The sequence below is a fragment of the Chelonia mydas genome, chromosome 2, assembly GCF_015237465.2.
Source record: "Chelonia mydas isolate rCheMyd1 chromosome 2, rCheMyd1.pri.v2, whole genome shotgun sequence".
Classification (NCBI taxonomy): Eukaryota; Metazoa; Chordata; order Testudines; family Cheloniidae; genus Chelonia; species Chelonia mydas.
Genome location: NC_057850.1, coordinates 182,553,300 through 182,570,022, shown reverse-complemented (window position 1 = coordinate 182,570,022; position 16,723 = coordinate 182,553,300). Strand labels below are relative to the sequence as shown.

Genomic DNA, 16,723 nt, shown 5'->3' with positions numbered 1-16,723 from the left:
ACAGGGCCCAGGTGCAGAGCCCAGAACTCCTCCCACCCCAGGGCAAGTTCCAACACCGGCAGGGAGAGTGAGCTCCTGCACCAGGGCCCAGTGGGGAATGCAGAAATCCTCCATGCTAGGGGCACAGAACTCCTCCAGCCCCGGGGCTGCGGTGGGCAGAGCTCTCTCACTCTCCCCGCCACAGCCCTGGGAGGGAGGAGTTCTGCATCCACTGCTGATTATTGGCGGGTCCATGCCCCTGCTTGCCCCCCTTTGCACACACCCCTGTCTAGGGATGTTCATGAATAAAATTAGGGAGTTTGCATGGACCTCTCTCAACCCATCTCTCCTCCTGCTGGAGAAACAGGGATCTCTTGCTCCTCCCCTCTGCATCTGTGACCAAGGGGGGACCTACCCCCTCCTCACTGCACCCCTCATCCTTCCCACCCTCAAACATGGGAAGGAGCAGCCTTGGGAAAGCTGCCCTTCTATGCCACTGACGGCCTTTAATTATCATGGCCAGGCCTAGGTCCCTCCTGGGATGATCCATCTCTTCTCCCTCCTCTGTTTTGTTCCCTCTTTGCCACCGCCGCTCCTCCTGCCCCTCCAGCTTCTTTTCCTTCTCTGCAGTCTGCGCAGTGGGAGCTGAGCCAGAGGCAAACTGGTGAGCGTCAGCAGGGGTTAGGGCACTCGGTACCTAGAGCATGTTAACATAGTCCAGCAGAGTCCACTTGCGGCAGTTAGAGCACAACACCACAGCCTGTGACTTGGGTGGTGAATCCAGCAGTGCCCCAACCCATTCAAGATTGCCATAGCTTGCCTCCTATCAGACCCTCACTGTGCAGTCTGTGCATGTTCCACAGGGGCAGTGGAGAAGGCGGCCTCCTGTGGCACTATTTGCTGTTTGTTTTTCCCCAGGGGTAATGAGTGACACACATTTTATTTCTATATACTATGTATATAAAATGTGTGCGCCCTTGCTTGCAAAATGAACAGATCTAAGCCACAATTAGTAATTTCATAACTACTATGTAGAAACTGGAAGAATTATGGGACGTTAGGGAGGGCTGGCATCTGTTACAGGGTCTTCTCATGGAGGTTCCCCCAAACTATGACTCCAACTCATTCTGGGGGTGGCAAGGTTTACCTACCTGTGCTCCTCAGCTGAATGAGTTGTGGTTCCACTGCAGAACTCGGCAGATCCTCTGGAGTCTGCAGGAGGCGAGGACCAGCTGGGTGAAGACCTTATGCACCCATACACATTCCAACAGCTCCTGTCCTCCACTCCTTGGCAGTCCAGCCTCATTAGAGCTGCTCTACCAGAGCCACATCTGACTGTAGCTCTCCTTGGATCCCCCTTTAAAAAAGTGCAGTGCAGTGCAGAAGGTTGCTACAGCAAAAGCAAAGAGCTCTACTGCTTTTACTGGGTAATCCCCACAGGGCTGATAGGGGAACAATGCCCCTTCTCCCCTTTCAGAAAGGAGAGACGGTTCCATGAAAACAGCTGAGCTCCATTTCAATGGAAGAGCCATTATATCTGCACACAGAGGGGAATTTCTGTTTAGAGAGGTAGGGAAATGAGCTGGGGCTACATTTTTGTTTTAAGACCTCCACAAAATTGACTGTGGTTATTCTGGCCAGTAAACCTACCACCTCAGGTTGTGAGCCTCTCATTTTGCAAGCTAAACAGAGTGGGACCTTGTCCGTTCTTCTCCAGGAAAAATTCAGTGCTGTAGGTAAGTAGGTGGTGCTCTTTGCTCGCCTTGTCTAAAATTGACATGATACAATAATACGAACAAAGGGGCGAGGAAAAATGGGGGAGTGGAAAACAACAGTAGAATAATATGGCTACTCGGGTTAGTTATATGTGTTTCTTGTTCTAATGTATGTTCTGCATTATACCTGTCTACCAGAACTGGTGTGCTGGAGAGAGAAGAATATTATTAGTAATTTTTAAAAATTGAAATTTCAAAATTCAGAAGATGTTGATCACTCTCTTCTACATACCCTGCCACCCATCCACATGCATATAGTCTTTGCTATCTTGTTTGCATCTAAAAATTTTCCACCACACGGTTGAACATTATATAAACCATGAAAATTGACTCTTCCCCACAACCTATGCCCTTTATATATTTATGTTAAAATGTGTGTATATGTATATAAACACAACCCACTAAAATTGTAAAAAAAAATATATATATATATATAGTACTGAACCAAAGCTCTAGGGTGGGGCACTGTGCTGTTGAAGTTGTCACTTTGTGTGTTTGCTGTTAACCCAGTATTATGACAACTTGTGGTCAGTAAAGACTTCCTTGTGCTTTTCATAAGGGTATAATCTTACCTTCAGTGTCCTAGGATGGCCCAGGAAGGTAGAGGGGTGAGGTGAGCTTAATTGATCTTTCCTATTTCTAATGTTGATGCATGGCTGAAAGGTCTCCATGTATATAAAAAGAAAAAAATATCAACATGCAAACAAGCCACACACAAAAACAGCATTGGGGTGTATTAAACTTGGCCTGTGAGTGAGTACTATTAGGCCATTACCACTGCCTTCCAGGCATAACTTGATGTACGGGGAAACAATTCTGGAATACGTGTGATCGTCCTTATTTACAACAGCAACACTCTATGTTCAACAGTGCCAATGGAAACTCACAAAGGGAGCATGACCAAGATTGATCATTGAACATCAGGCCCCAGCAGTCACTGACCACAGATCTGTCACGTTAGCAGTCTTCATAAAGCAAAGTAGCCTGGAAGAGGTCCAGAACCAGATTGTCTCATTATGACTCAAGCTGAAAAGCCACCCATACCTTTTTGTATTTAACCTTCCCTAGAAAGGTTCAGCCTAGAATTAGTGAGCATAGTGGCAGCCAAGGTAGGTTTCGTGAGCAGGGGCCAATTTGAGAACACATGGACTGCTCTTCTCAAGTGAAGTATTTTATTTTCCCCATCAGTAGAGCTCCGTGACTTCTGCGGGGGCCAGTGTGGCTGACCCCAGGGCCGCCCAAGCAGCTGGTTCTGGGGCCAGCTGCTCAGGTGGCCCCGGGGCTGGGCACATCAGCCACTGCTGGAGGGGCTCTGCAACCAGCTGTTCTGGCGGCCCCGCAGCCAGCCGCATCGGCCGCTGCTCAGGCAGTCCCCAGGGCTAGCTGCCAGGAGCTTCCCAAGCAGCGGCCGGTGCGGCTGGCCCAGGGGACTGTCTGAGCAGTGGTTTCCGGGCGGCCGGTGCAGCCGCTGTCAGCAGCCCCCAGTAGCAGCAGCCCCCGGCTTCCCGCCCAGCAGTGACCCCCTTAAGATTTAGCCAAGGGTATTCACAGCCCCTGAATTTGTGTGCACTGCCCGTGACTCTTACTAAAAATACCCTTCACTAAACCCTAGCCTTACCCATCAGTAATGAAATGATCCAGCTCCTCTGGGACCTACACCAGCCCTGATGAGCAAGGACACCTCCTTCAACAGCTGGGTCCCAGAGCGCTACCCTAGCGGACAAGAGCTGGTTGGAACGATCTCAGCTCAAACGCAGGTCGAGCCGCTGCAGCGGCAGGAGGCGGCAGGCCCCGATGGCTCGATGTGACTGGTCGTAGCCGCGCGTGGGACGAAGCCCGGCAGACCCTCTCCCGCGCAGAGGCGCTCGAGCAGGGCAAAGCTCCCACGTGCCCAGTCAGGCAGCCACACCAGCCTCGCTCCCACAGCCGGCTGCAGCGCGTGCGCAGAGTAGTGCAGGGGTGGGAGCCGCTGACGCCCCTCCCCCCCAGGCAAGGCAGCTCAGAGCCGGAGCGGGGGCGCTATGCAGCCAGCAGGCGGGGCGGGCCGTCACGTGACCTGAGCTCGCCAGAGACCCGGAAGGGCCGCCCGCTGCCTCGGCACGTGGCTCCGCCGCCGGGCGGGGGTCGCGCTGCGATGCGGGCCGGCTGGGGCGCCGCGCACTCGGCCGTGGCCGGCCTGCTGGGGGCGCTGGCCGCCTGCTCCGCTAAACTGGCTCTGGGCGCCGGTTACCTGCGGGAGGCGTGTGCCGCTGCGGCCGGAGGGGAGGAGGCGGCCGCCGGCGCCTGTGTCTGGGTAAGAGCCGGGCAGCTGCTCCCGGCCTTGGCTGGCCACTGAGCGCCGCTTCCCCCATCGGGGGCGGCGGCGCGGGGAGGCGGAGAAACCAGCCCCTGCGTGATCTGCCCTGGAAGAGACGCGCAGTCCGTGCCCGAGCCGGTCTCCCCCCGCCCCCCCCAGGGGCCCCAGCACCGCTGTAGTTGCTCTCCCGGCTGTCCAGAGCCACGCCGGCGCGCACCCATCCCGGCGCAGTCAGCCCCGAGCCCCTCGCCCTTCCTCGTGCCTCGGGGGAGCTCAGGCAGAGCTCCGATAAAACGTGCACATGCTCCACCGACCCTTGGGTATGGCTTTGTCAGGAGCAGGGTAATATCCAAAGGTGCTGGCTGGGCAGCCTTCCCCTTGGGAGTACGTAAATACCTGTCCCCTCTCCTGTGGATGTGCTTAGGAGTAAAGAGTAACAGCCGTGTTAGTCTGTATTCACAAAAAGAAAAGGAGGACTTGTGGCACCTTAGAGACTAACCAATTTATTTGCGCATAAGCTTTCGTGAGCTACAGTGATGCATTTCGTGATGCATCCGATGAAGTGAGCTGTAGCTCATGAAAGCTTATGCTCAAATAAATTGGTTAGTCTCTAAGGTGCCACAAGTACTCCTTTTCTTTTTCCTTAGGGGTAAAGTTTTTCCATTAAAAGGACAGGCCATATTTTGCATGAAGCTGTGAGCCATCCTTTCAGAGAGGAAAAGAAGGACATTGCAAGACCCTTCAGTGTGCACCCTGTGTCCTGTATTGCTGTCCCAAGCAGTTCTATTCTGTGTCCCCCTTCCCTTGTGAAAACGAAACTGACAAGAATTTAAGTCCCAGGGCTTGGCTACATTTGCAAATGTAGAGCGCAGTGCGTTAAACCTGCCTTCCGAGAGTGCAGCGGGGAATGTGTTGCAGTGTGTCCACACTGACAAGCGCACTGGCGTGGCCACATTTGCAGCACTTGCAGCGGCGTTGGGAATGGTGCGTTATGGGCAGCTATCCCACAGAGCCCCTTTTCCCATTCTGGCGCTGTGGCTTGTGGAAAAGGGACGGGGAGTGTGGGGCATTCTGGGTCCTGTCCCAACGCCCTGTGATGCATCGGTTTGCATCCCAGCATTCCGTTTGCTTCCGTCCACATTTGGCGCCATCTTTCAACGTTTTTTGTATTGCGCGCTCTGTCTTCCCTTTCGGTCTGCGGGAATGGATCCTGAAGTGCTGAGGAGTATGCTGAGGAGTCTCACCAGTATGTCACATTTGGCAGTCGAGTTACTCCTTATGATCCAAAGTGACAGTGAGAACTCTGACAATGACATTGACTCGAGTAACGCTTATGACGCGAGTTTGCTTGTGGCATTCACGGACATGCTCACCACCGTGGAACGCCACTTTTGGGGTCGGGAAACAAGCACTGAGTGGTGGGATCACATCGTCATGCGAGTCTGGGATGACGAGCAGTGGCTGCAGAACTTTCGGATGAGAAAAACCACTTTCATGGGACTGTGTGAGGAGCTCGCCCCCACGCCGCGGCGCAAGGAGACGAGACTGAGAGCTGCCCTGCCAGTGGAGAAGCGGGTGGCTATGGCAATCTGGAAGCTGGCAACTCCAGACAGCTACCGATCGGTCACTAACCAATTTGGAATGTGAAAGTCGACCGTTGGAATCATGTTGATGCAAGTTTGAAGGGCCATTAATCACATCCTGGTCAGAAGAACCATGACTCTGGGTAACGTGCATAACATTGTGGCTGGCTTTGCACAAATGTGTTTCCCTAACTGCGGAGGGGCGGAAGTTACTAGATCACAGACCCTGGTTCTCATGGGAGACTTCAATCACCCTGATATCTGCTGGGAGAGCAATACAGCAGTGCACAGACAATCCAGGAAGTTTTTGGAAAGTGTAGGGGACAATTTCCTAGTGCAAGTGCTAGAGGAACCAAGTAGGGGCAGAGCTCTTCTTGACCTGCTGCTCACAAACCAGGAAGAATTAGTAGGGGAAGCAGAAGTGGATGGGAACCTGGGAGGCAGTGACCATGAGGTGGTTGAGTTCAGGATCCTGACACAGGGAAGAAAGGAGAGCAGCAGAATACAGACCCTGGACTTCAGAAAAGCAGACTTTGAGTCCCTCAGGGAACTGATGGGCAGGATCCCCTGGGAGAATAACATGAGGGGGAAAAAAGTCCAGGAGAGCTGACTGTATTTTAAAGAACCCTTATTGAGGTTACAGGGACAAACCATCCCGATGTGTAGAAAGAATAGTAAATATGGCAGGCGACCAGCTTGGCTTAACAGTGAAATCCTTGCTGATCTTAAACGCAAAAAAGAAGCTTACAAGAAGTGGAAGGTTGGACAAATGACCAGGGAAGAGTATAAAAATATTGCTCGGGGATGCAGGAGTGAAATCAGGAAGGCCAAATCACACCTGGAGTTGCTGCTAGCAAGAGATGTTAAGAGTAACAAGAAGGGTTTCTTCAGGTATGTTAGCAACAAGAAGAAAGTCAAGGAAAGCGTGGGCCCCTTACTGAATGAGGGAGGCAACCTAGTGACAGAGGATGTGGAAAAAGCTGATGTACTCAATGCTTTTTTTGCCTGTCTTCACAAACAAGGTCAGCTCCCAGACTGCTGCACTGGGCAGCACAGCATGGAGAGGAGGTGACCAGTCCTCTGTGGAGAAAGAAGTGGTTTGGGACTATTTAGAAAAGCTGGACGAGCACAAGTCCATGGGGCCGGATGTGCTGCATCCGAGAGTGCTAAAGGAGCTGGCGGATGTGATTGCAGAGCCATTGGCCATTATCTTTGAAAACTCATGGCGATCGGGGGAAGTCCCGGACGACTGGAAAAAGGCTAATGTAGTGCCCATCTTTAAAAAAGGGAAGAAGGAGGATCCTGGGAACTACAGGCCAGTCAGCCTCACCTCAGTCCCTGGAAAAATCATGGAGCAGGTCCTCAAGGAATCAATTCTGAAGCACTTAGAGGAGAGGAAAGTGATCAGGAACAGTCAGCATGGATTCACCAAGGGCAAGTCATGCCTGACTAATCTAATTGCCTTCTATGACGAGATAACGGGCTCTGTGGATGAGGGGAAAGCAGTGGAAGTGTTGTTCCTGACTTTAGCAAAGCTTTTGACACGGTCTCCCACAGTATTCTTGCCAGCAAGTTAAAGAAGTATGGGCTGGATGAATGGACTATAAGGTGAATAGAAAGTTGGCTAGATTGTCGGGCTCAAGGGGTAGTGATCAATGGCTCCATGTCTAGTTGGCAGCCAGTATCAAGTGGAGTGCCCCAAGGGTCGGTCCTGGGGCCTGTTTTGTTCAATATCTTCATAAATGATCTGGAGGATGGTGTGGATTGCACCCTCAGCAAGTTTGCAGATGACACTAAACTGGGAGGAGAGGTAGATACGCTGGAGGGTAGGGATAGGATACAGAGGGCCCTAGACAAATTAGAGGATTGGGCCAAAAGAAAATTTGATGAGGTTCAACAAGGACAAGTGCAGAGTCCTGCACTTAGGATGGAAGAATCCCATGCACCGCTACAGACTAGGGACCGAATGGCTCGGCAGCAGTTCTGCAGAAAAGGACCTAGGGGTTACAGAGGATAAGAAGCTGGATATGAGTCAACAGTATGCCCTTGTTGCCAAGAAGGCCAGTGGCATTTTGGGATGTATAAGTAGGGGTATTGTCAGCAGATGGAGAGATGTGATCGTTCCCCTCTATTCGACATTGGTGAGGCCTCACCTGCAGTACTGTGTCCAGTTTTGGGCCCCACACTACAAGAAGGATGTGGAAAAATTGGAGAGAGTCCAGCAGAGGGCAACAAAAATGATTAGGGGACTGGAACACATGACTTATGAGGAGAGGCTGAGGGAACTGGGATTGTTTAGTCTGCAGAAGAGAAGAATGAGGGGGGATTTGATAGCTGCTTTCAACTACCTGAAAGGGGGTTCCAAAGAGAATGGATCTAGACTGTTCTCAGTGGTAGGAGATGACAGAACAAGGAGTAATGGTCTCAAGTTGCAGTGGATGAGATTTAGGTTGGATATTAGGAAAAACTTTTTCACTAGGAGAGTGGTGAAACACTGGAATGCGTTACCTAGGGAAGTGGTGGAATCTCCTTCCTTAGAAGTTTTTAAGGTCAGGCTTGACAAAGCCCTGGCTGGGATGATTTAGTTGGGGATTGGTCCTGCTTTGAGCAGGGGGTTGGACTAGATGACCTCCTGAGGTCCTTTCCAACCCTGATAGTCTATGATTCTATGATAGATAGCATGCATATTCCAATTCTGGCACCAGCCCGCCTGGCCTCAGAGTACGTTAGTCGGAAGGGGTATTTCTCGATGGTTCTCCAGGCGCTTGTGGATCACCATGGGCATTTCATTGACTTCAACGCAGGCTGCCCTGGAAAGGTGCATGACGCACGCATCTTTCGGAACACTGGCCTGTTCAGGAAGCTGCAAGCCGGGACTTTTTTCCCAGACCAGAAGATCACCGTAGGGGAAGTCAAAATGCCCATTGTGATCCTTGGAGACCCAGCTTACCTTTAATGCTGTGACTCATGAAACCCTACACAGGGAGCCTTGACAGCAGCAAGGAGCAGTTCAACAACAGGCTGAGCCAGTGCAGAATGACTCCTCCTGTATATTCCTGATATTGCGTCACCTAGAGACGGGGCCTAATGCAAAAAAGAATTAAGTGTTTTCACCAATATGAAGTGTTTACACCCACACTCGTGGGAGTGAGAGCTATAGACAAAAGCTATGGCCTATAGCAAGAGAGATGGATAGCCCTGGGATAGTTGCTGTAATCACTGTATTTCTAAATAATGTGGTCATCCCTCTCTCTACTAAAGCTTTGTAATACATTCAAATCGTTATCATAAGTTCACAGGATTCCTTCATGTATCCACTCTGAAACCACTGGCTGTGGAGTTGTTCCTTCAGCTGTTATGGCTTTTCTTCTCATGGTTCGTATCTTTGTGACAGAAAATAAATTGCTTATTTGATTCTTTGCAGCAAAGATCTCCAATGGCTGGTGATGCACCACTAGATGGGGAGGGCTCTGAGTTACTACAGAGAATTCTTTCCCACATGTCTGGCCGGTGGATCTTGCCCACATGCTCAGGATCTAACTGATCGCCATATTTGGGGTTGGGAAGGAATTTTTCCCCGGGTCTGTTTGGCAGAGACCCGGAGGGGATTGGGGGTTCGCCTTCCTTTGAAGGATGGGTCACTGGCAGGTCTAAACTAGTGTAAATGGTGGATTCTCTGTAACTTGAAGTCTTGAAATCATGATTTGGGGACTTCAGTAACTCAGCCAGAGGTTAGGGGTCTGTGACGGGAGTGGGTGGGCGAGGTTCTGTGGCCTGCAGTGTGCAGGAGGTCAGACTAGATGATCATCGTGGTCCCTTCTGACCTTAAAGTCTGTGAGGTCCCTCTTAGATGTAGCATCCCTGCACCGATTCCTCAGGAATGCCTGGGTGGTTTTCCTCTTAGATGAATGCCAAAATCATTCCTTAGCATGCTATACTGTAACTCAGCAATTCATAGCGCAATGTCGTTCTAGTTAACATGAGACTGACAAATGCACAGCAGTAACTGTGAATATAAAGCCAATAAATAGGATCAAAAGTTTCTGGTGCCATTTTTGATAAAACTGTACAAGGGAGGAAGCTAGCGTGATATGGGAAATGGCTGCAATCCAATCTAGAATGCTCTTATTTGTAGCCTTATTCCATAATTCTTCATGTAATTGGTGGATATTATTGCACTTCAAAATAAACAGGAAACATTTGTTTTCTTGCTAAGAGCTTTCTCTTCTCCTTCCAGTTCTTTTTCTCCTTCCTTTTCCTTTCGTTAAAAGAAAAACTAGATGCAGTTATTGATTTCCATCATGCCTCGCCTCAGATGCTGTGTTTAACTTTGTTCAGTGGTCAAAGGTCTTTGCTGTTTTACATTTTGATTTCCTATTTTAGATACCACAATGTTTACAAACAGAAGTATGTATCACGTCTGGTTTGGATTTGCATACGCATACAGTAAAAGATTATTTCTGATTTAAATCAAGAGGTGAGGCTGCAGGTGTAGGCAATATGAAAAACCACATGGGGAGAATTATTTAGTCATGTAGCAAACATTATGGACAGATCCAAAATTGTACTTGCTGGATTACAAATGCCAAGAGACCACAATTATTTTGCATCACGTAAATAATGAGCAACTATGTATTATGAGGTTAGTGAAGTTTTTAAAGCACACACCGAAAAATATGTCAGAGAGTCTAGACACTTACACAGGCTAGAACAATTTGAGGTCCAAAGGAAAAGCCACAAAAAACTGGATTGGACATATCAGGCCCTAACTCAGGAAATGGGAAATTCACCCTTTCTAATTATTGGAGCTGGTTAATTTTTTTTGCATATCCTCCTCCACCCTTTTTTATTTTCAGAGATATTCAAAATTTTGAAATTCCAAAAAACGCTGATCCTCTCCATAATGACTGGAAAAAAATTAAAAATGGTGGCCAGCTTTGCTAATTATTTGAAGCAGGGATGACCAGCATGTCTGTTTTGTGCAGTGGAATGCTAAACGCTAGTGTACTGTTCACTTGCTAGGTGCCACTCTGTAAAATACCTTATTTAAGCTAACCTTAACCATACCTGGCAGAGCATTAAAGGATCTTACGATGAACACATCCGCTGTGTATAAGCAAGCTCTGTAGCCAGTCCATATCTGTACAGAAGTACATGACAGATTTTCTTTTTTAAAAGCAAGTTGTTTCTCCCAATTGCCTGTTTCTAACTCCATCTTGAACAAGAATTTAGAACCCAATTCATCTTTTTAGCTGTAACAGTAACAAGTGGACCCATGAACTGTCTTGCTAGTGACAGGAATTGAGCAGGAGCACAGTTCTTAGCCTCATATATTTCAGAATCTCAGGGTTTAGTGCACATTGCTGGTGGCAGCGTGGAGTTACATGCGGTAATGAAGAGCAAGCTGTGTCTACACTACTTTGTGTATTATTTCTGTAGCAGCACAGGCGTACGTGGCATTTTAGAGACTTATTTCAGGGCACCTGATTCTGCAAAGAGTCATTTCCATATACATGCTTACTCCAGAGCATAGTTCATTTGATTTCATTGGGGCTATCTGTGGGAATAACTCTTTGCAGCGTTGAGCCCCATGTTAGACAAAGGTTAGCAAGGGATACTGGACAACAAGGGCAAGCATGGAAGGCAAGGGTGGCTGGAAAAGGTAGATTATTTAAGACCAAAAAGGGACCATTGTGATCACCTAGCCTGGTAATGAGAAGTATTTTTGTTACAGGCACATCTTGTTGGGCCCTTTTAAAATATAAAAATAATATGTTGAATTTAGTTAAAATGTAGAGGTTCGGTTTTTATTTCTAAATTCCCACACCCCCCTGCCCAACAGTAACACTATACAGAAATGTAACACTCCCCTGAGAAAGCTGAGACTGTCTGATACAAAGGGGCAGAGGGCCAAGCTATGAAGAAGGGGCTAGCATAAAGGGAAGCAAATTCAGCATCGTCAGGCCCACCCCAGCACTCACTGACCCAGGACACAGCAGGAGAAACCCCAAGAGGCAGTTGGTGTCTGAACACAATCACCCCTCGTGACAAGGCTCACCAAAGAAGTGGTGCGTATGGAGTGGGAGGACTCACCCCATTAAGGACTTTGAGGGAGGGAATTTCAAATGTGCTCAGCCTTAGCCTAACTCGGCATCCGTTGAAGTCAAGGGAGCTTTACCACTAACTTCAGTGGGAACAGAGTTAGGCCAATGCTGAGTCTTTTCAAAATCTCACCCTAGTCGCCTACAGTCAGCCCACTGGAGGACACAGTATAAACAATGGAGCACAGGTATAAACTGGCTCACTGGGGTTGAGTAGACATGACCAGTGTACAGTTCCATCCCCAACAAGCTGTATGCAAAGACCTGCTGTAAAGTCAAATCAGGGCCTGTGGCAGGGCAGGGGTAAACCCCTTTAAGGCCCTGCCAAAATGCTGGTTGCAGCCTGCTCTCCGGCCAGGGGTACGAGACACAGATATTCAGCAGGGAGCCCAGCTGCAAGCCCTAGTGAGGGCTGGCTCAGAGGAACATGCTGAGCTAAGTACTGACAGCTGGGCTGAGGCATGAGAGGGTATCGCTGTCTCATTACCAAAGAAGGAAGCCTCAAAAGCCAGGAGACCCTGGGGAGGGTCTGTGGGTCACTAGCTGTTGGGGGGTCTGGGAACTGCACAAACACTGTAAATAAAGGTTTCAGAGTAACAGCCGTGTTAGTCTGTATTCGCAAAAAGAAAAGGAGTACTTGTGGCACCTTAGAGACTAACCAATTTATTTGAGCATAAGCTTTCGTGAGCTACAGCTCACTTCATCGGATGCATACTGTGGAAAGTGTAGAAGATCTTGTTATATACACACAAAGCATGAAAAAATACCTCCTCCCACCCCACTCTCCTGCTGGTAATAGCTTATCTAAAGTGATCACTCTCCTTACAATGTGTATGATAATCAAGGTGGGCCATTTCCAACACAAATCCAGGTTTTCTCACACCCCCTCCCCCCCTACACACAAACTCACTCTCCTGCTGGTAATAGCTTATCCAAAGTGACCACTCTCCTTACATTGTGTATGATAATCAAGGTGGGCCATTTCCAGCACAAATCCAGGGTTTAACAAGAACGTCTGGGGCGGGGGGGGGTAGGAAAAAACAAGGGGAAATAGGCTACCTTGCATAATGACTAAGCCACTCCCAGTCTCTATTCAAGCCTAAGTTAATTGTATCCAATTTGCAAAGGAATTCCAATTCAGCAGTTTCTCGCTGGAGTCTGGATTTGAAGTTTTTTTGTTGTAAAATAGCGACTTTCATGTCTGTAATCGCGTGACCAGAGAGATTGAAGTGTTCTCCGACTGGTTTATGAATGTTATAATTCTTGACATCTGATTTGTGTCCATTTACTCTTTTACGTAGAGACTGTCCAGTTTGCTATATGCCATCATGTGCCAGCAATGCCCCTCTGCCATGTACATTGGCAGAGGGGCATTGCATTGGCATGTACACTGAGAGTTACCAAAAGAAACTACACCATTTGCTCAAGAAACTCCCTGAAAAAGCACAAGATCAAATCCGCACAGACACACCCCTGGAACCCCGACCTGGGAAATTCTATCTACTACCCAAGATCCATAAACCTGGAAACCCTGGGTGCCCCATCATCTCAGGCATTGGCACCCTGACAGCAGGATTGTCTGGCTATGTAGACTCCCTCCTCAGGCCCTACGCTACCAGCACTCCCAGCTACCTTCGAGACACCACTGACTTCCTGAGGAACCTACAATCCATCGGTGATCTTCCTGATAACACCATCCTGGCCACTATGGATGTAGAAGCCCTCTACACCAACATTCCACACAAAGATGGACTACAAGCCGTCAAGAACACTATCCCCGATAATGTCACGGCTAACCTGGTGGCTGAACTTTGTGACTTTGTCCTTACCCATAACTATTTTACATTTGGGGACAATGTATACCTTCAGATCAGCGGCACTGCTATGGGCACCCGCACGGCCCCACAGTATGCCAACATTTTTATGGCTGACTTAGAACAACGCTTCCTCAGCTCTCGTCCCCTAATGCCCCTACTCTACTTGCGCTATATTGATGACATCTTCATCATCTGGACCCATGGAAAAGAAGCCCTTGAGGAATTCTACCATGATTTCAACAATTTCCATCCCACCATCAACCTCAGCCTGGACCAGTCCACACAAGAGATCCACTTCCTGGACACCATGGTGCTAATAAGCGATAGTCACATAAACACCACCCTATACCGGAAACCTACTGACCGCTATTCCTACCTACATGCCTCCAGCTTTCACCCAGACCACACCACACGATCCATCGTCTACAACCAAGCTCTGCGATACAATCGCATTTGCTCCAACCCCTCAGACAGAGACAAACACCTACAAGATCTCTATCAAGCATTCTTACAACTACAATACCCACCTGCGGAAGTGAAGAAACAGATTGATAGAGCCAGAAGAGTTCCCAGAAGTCACCTACTACAGGACAGGCCTAACAAAGAAAATAACAACGCCACTAGCCGTCACCTTCAGCCCCCAACTAAAACCCCTCCAACGCATTATTAGGGATCTACAACCTATCCTGAAGGATGACCCAACACTCTCACAAATCTTGGGAGACAGGCCAGTCCTTGCCTACAGACAGCCCCCCAACCTGAAGCAAATACTCACCAGCAACCACATACCACACAACAGAACCACTAACCCAGGAACCTATCCTTGCAACAAAGCCCGTTGCCAACTGTGCCCACATATCTATTCAGGGGACACCATCACAGGGCCTAATAACATCAGCCACACTATCAGAGGCTCGTTCACCTGCACATCCACCAATGTGATATATGCCATCATGTGCCAGCAATGCCCCTCTGCCATGTACATTGGTCAAACTGGACAGTCTCTACATAAAAGAATAAATGGACATAAATCAGATGTCAAGAATTATAACATTCATAAACCAGTCAGAGAACACTTCAATCTCTCTGGTCACGCGATTACAGACATGAAAGTTGTGATATTACAACAAAAAAACTTCAAATCCAGACTCCAGCGAGAAACTGTTGAATTGGAATTCATTTGCAAATTGGATACAATTAACTTAGGTTACCTTGCATAATGACTTAGCCACTCCTAGTCTCTATTCAAGCCTATTTCCCCTTGTTTTTTCCTACCCCCCCCCCCCCAGACGTTCTTGTTAAACCCTGGATTTGTGCTGGAAATGGCCCAACTTGATTATCAAACACATTGTAAGGAGAGTGATCACTTTAGATAAGCTATTACCAGCAGGAGAGTGAGTTTGTGGGGGAGGAGAAAACCTGGATTTGTGCTGGAAATGGCCCAACTTGATTATCATACACATTGTAAGGAGAGTGATCACTTTAGATAAGCTATTACCAGCAGGGGGTTGGATGGGGCAGGAGTCCCGGGTGGCTGGGGTGCGCAACGACCCCCTCGTGGGGTAAGGAGGGAACCTGTTGTTAAGATTTTGGCAGCTCATCACTACCCGGCCCTCCATACAGTTTCGCACCCTGATGTGGGCCAAAAAGTTTGCCCACCCCTGTCCTACAGGGTTATGTGCTCCATCAAATGCTTTTGAAGCTAATAGGAGTTGAGGGTGCTTGGTTTCTTGTAGGATCAAGCACTTACTGAGGGATTCTCCTTCCTTCAGTGGTAGGTGGTAAACAGAAGAGCAACCGTTCTGTTTTTCCCACGTGTGTCTTTTTTTTTTTTCCCCTCCAGATTTTCTTTCTTTTGTGGTGAGGGAAAAAACAGGGCATCCTCTGATGTATCATCCGTTTAAAATGTCAGAACAGTCTTCATAATTTGCCTCCTTTTTATACAGCATATTGGCAAATGTAGAAACACAACAGTTGAGATTTCACAAAATAATGTTTGTAATTCAGGTCCAGGCCATTTCACAGTTTGTGACATTTTATTTTGCATAAAGTATTTGCAAAATAATTGGGAGAGTCAACTATCAGTTAAAAAGATCTGTATTTCCACCTCCCCCTTCTGCAGTTACATGTGGTGCTCCGAGTAGGATGTGTCGGTCTGGTGTTTGCGTGCAATGCTGTCATGTGGACCTTCTTTGCAAAAGCCCTCCACTACTCCTCTTCCTCAGCGACCGCCACGGTGACAACAACAGCCTCCAACTTCATCTCTTCGGTGAGTAGAACTGATGTCATAGATTTGAAGGCCAGAAGGGACCTCTGTGACATTGGAATTGCCAGCCTGGATCAGACCTCCCGGGGTCCATCTAGGCTAGTATTCTAACTGAGACCAGCACCAGATACTCCAAGGGTGACCAGACAGCAAATGAATCGGGACAGGGGCTGGGGGGTAATAGGAGCCCAAATAAGAAAAAGACCCAAAAATCAGGACTGTCCCTATAAAATCGGGACATCTGGTCACCCTAGATACTCCAGAGGAAAATGTAAGAACTCCAGATTAGGCAGATGTGGGATAATCACACCAAGGATCATCTAGTCTGATCTTCTACATGACACAGGCCATAGAATTTCTCCTAGTAATTTCTGTAGGGGAATTATTCTTCCCTACTACATAACCGAACGCTATCTTGCTCAATAGCTAGTGGTTGGTTTAGTGTTTATCATAATTTTCTGATAGGTGGAAACAGACTGGCCTTGTCACTGTGCATGCTTAAGACCTGGAGAGGAGAGACACTGTCAGGGTTTCGCTTTTACTTTGCATCACTCTTTACCAAGCCCCAAGCCAAAACCATGATGCATTTAGGAATATGGGGTGTTTTACACTTGTCCCTGCTTACCTGTAACTCTTCAACTGATATATTAATCTCTTTTTCCCTTCTTTAGATAACTCTTGTCGAGTTTTTAGCACTATGGGCTTGGTCCAAAGTCCAGTGAAGTCTTTCCGTCGACTTCAGTGAACTTTAGATCAGTCCCCTTGTTTCCAGAAAGATATTGATCCTAGAAAATATTCAGAGATTACAGAGGAGACCAGCAAAAAAGATCAGGGTCTGCAGCATTGATTTGCAAGGAAGGTTTAAAACCGCTCATTTGGCCAAGAGATGACTTAAATACGAGAGGT

At 48.2% G+C, this 16,723-nt stretch overlaps 1 non-coding gene across 1 annotated transcript; it reads left to right on the top strand.

Annotated features, from left to right (window-relative positions):
* The first annotated feature begins 1,629 nt into the window (after nt 1–1,629).
* On the top strand, nt 1,630–15,759 carry LOC119565376. The gene is made up of 2 exons (XR_006288910.1): nt 1,630–1,715; nt 15,674–15,759. It is a non-coding gene; the product is annotated as an uncharacterized LOC119565376 (transcript).
* The last annotated feature ends 964 nt before the right edge of the window (nt 15,760–16,723 follow it).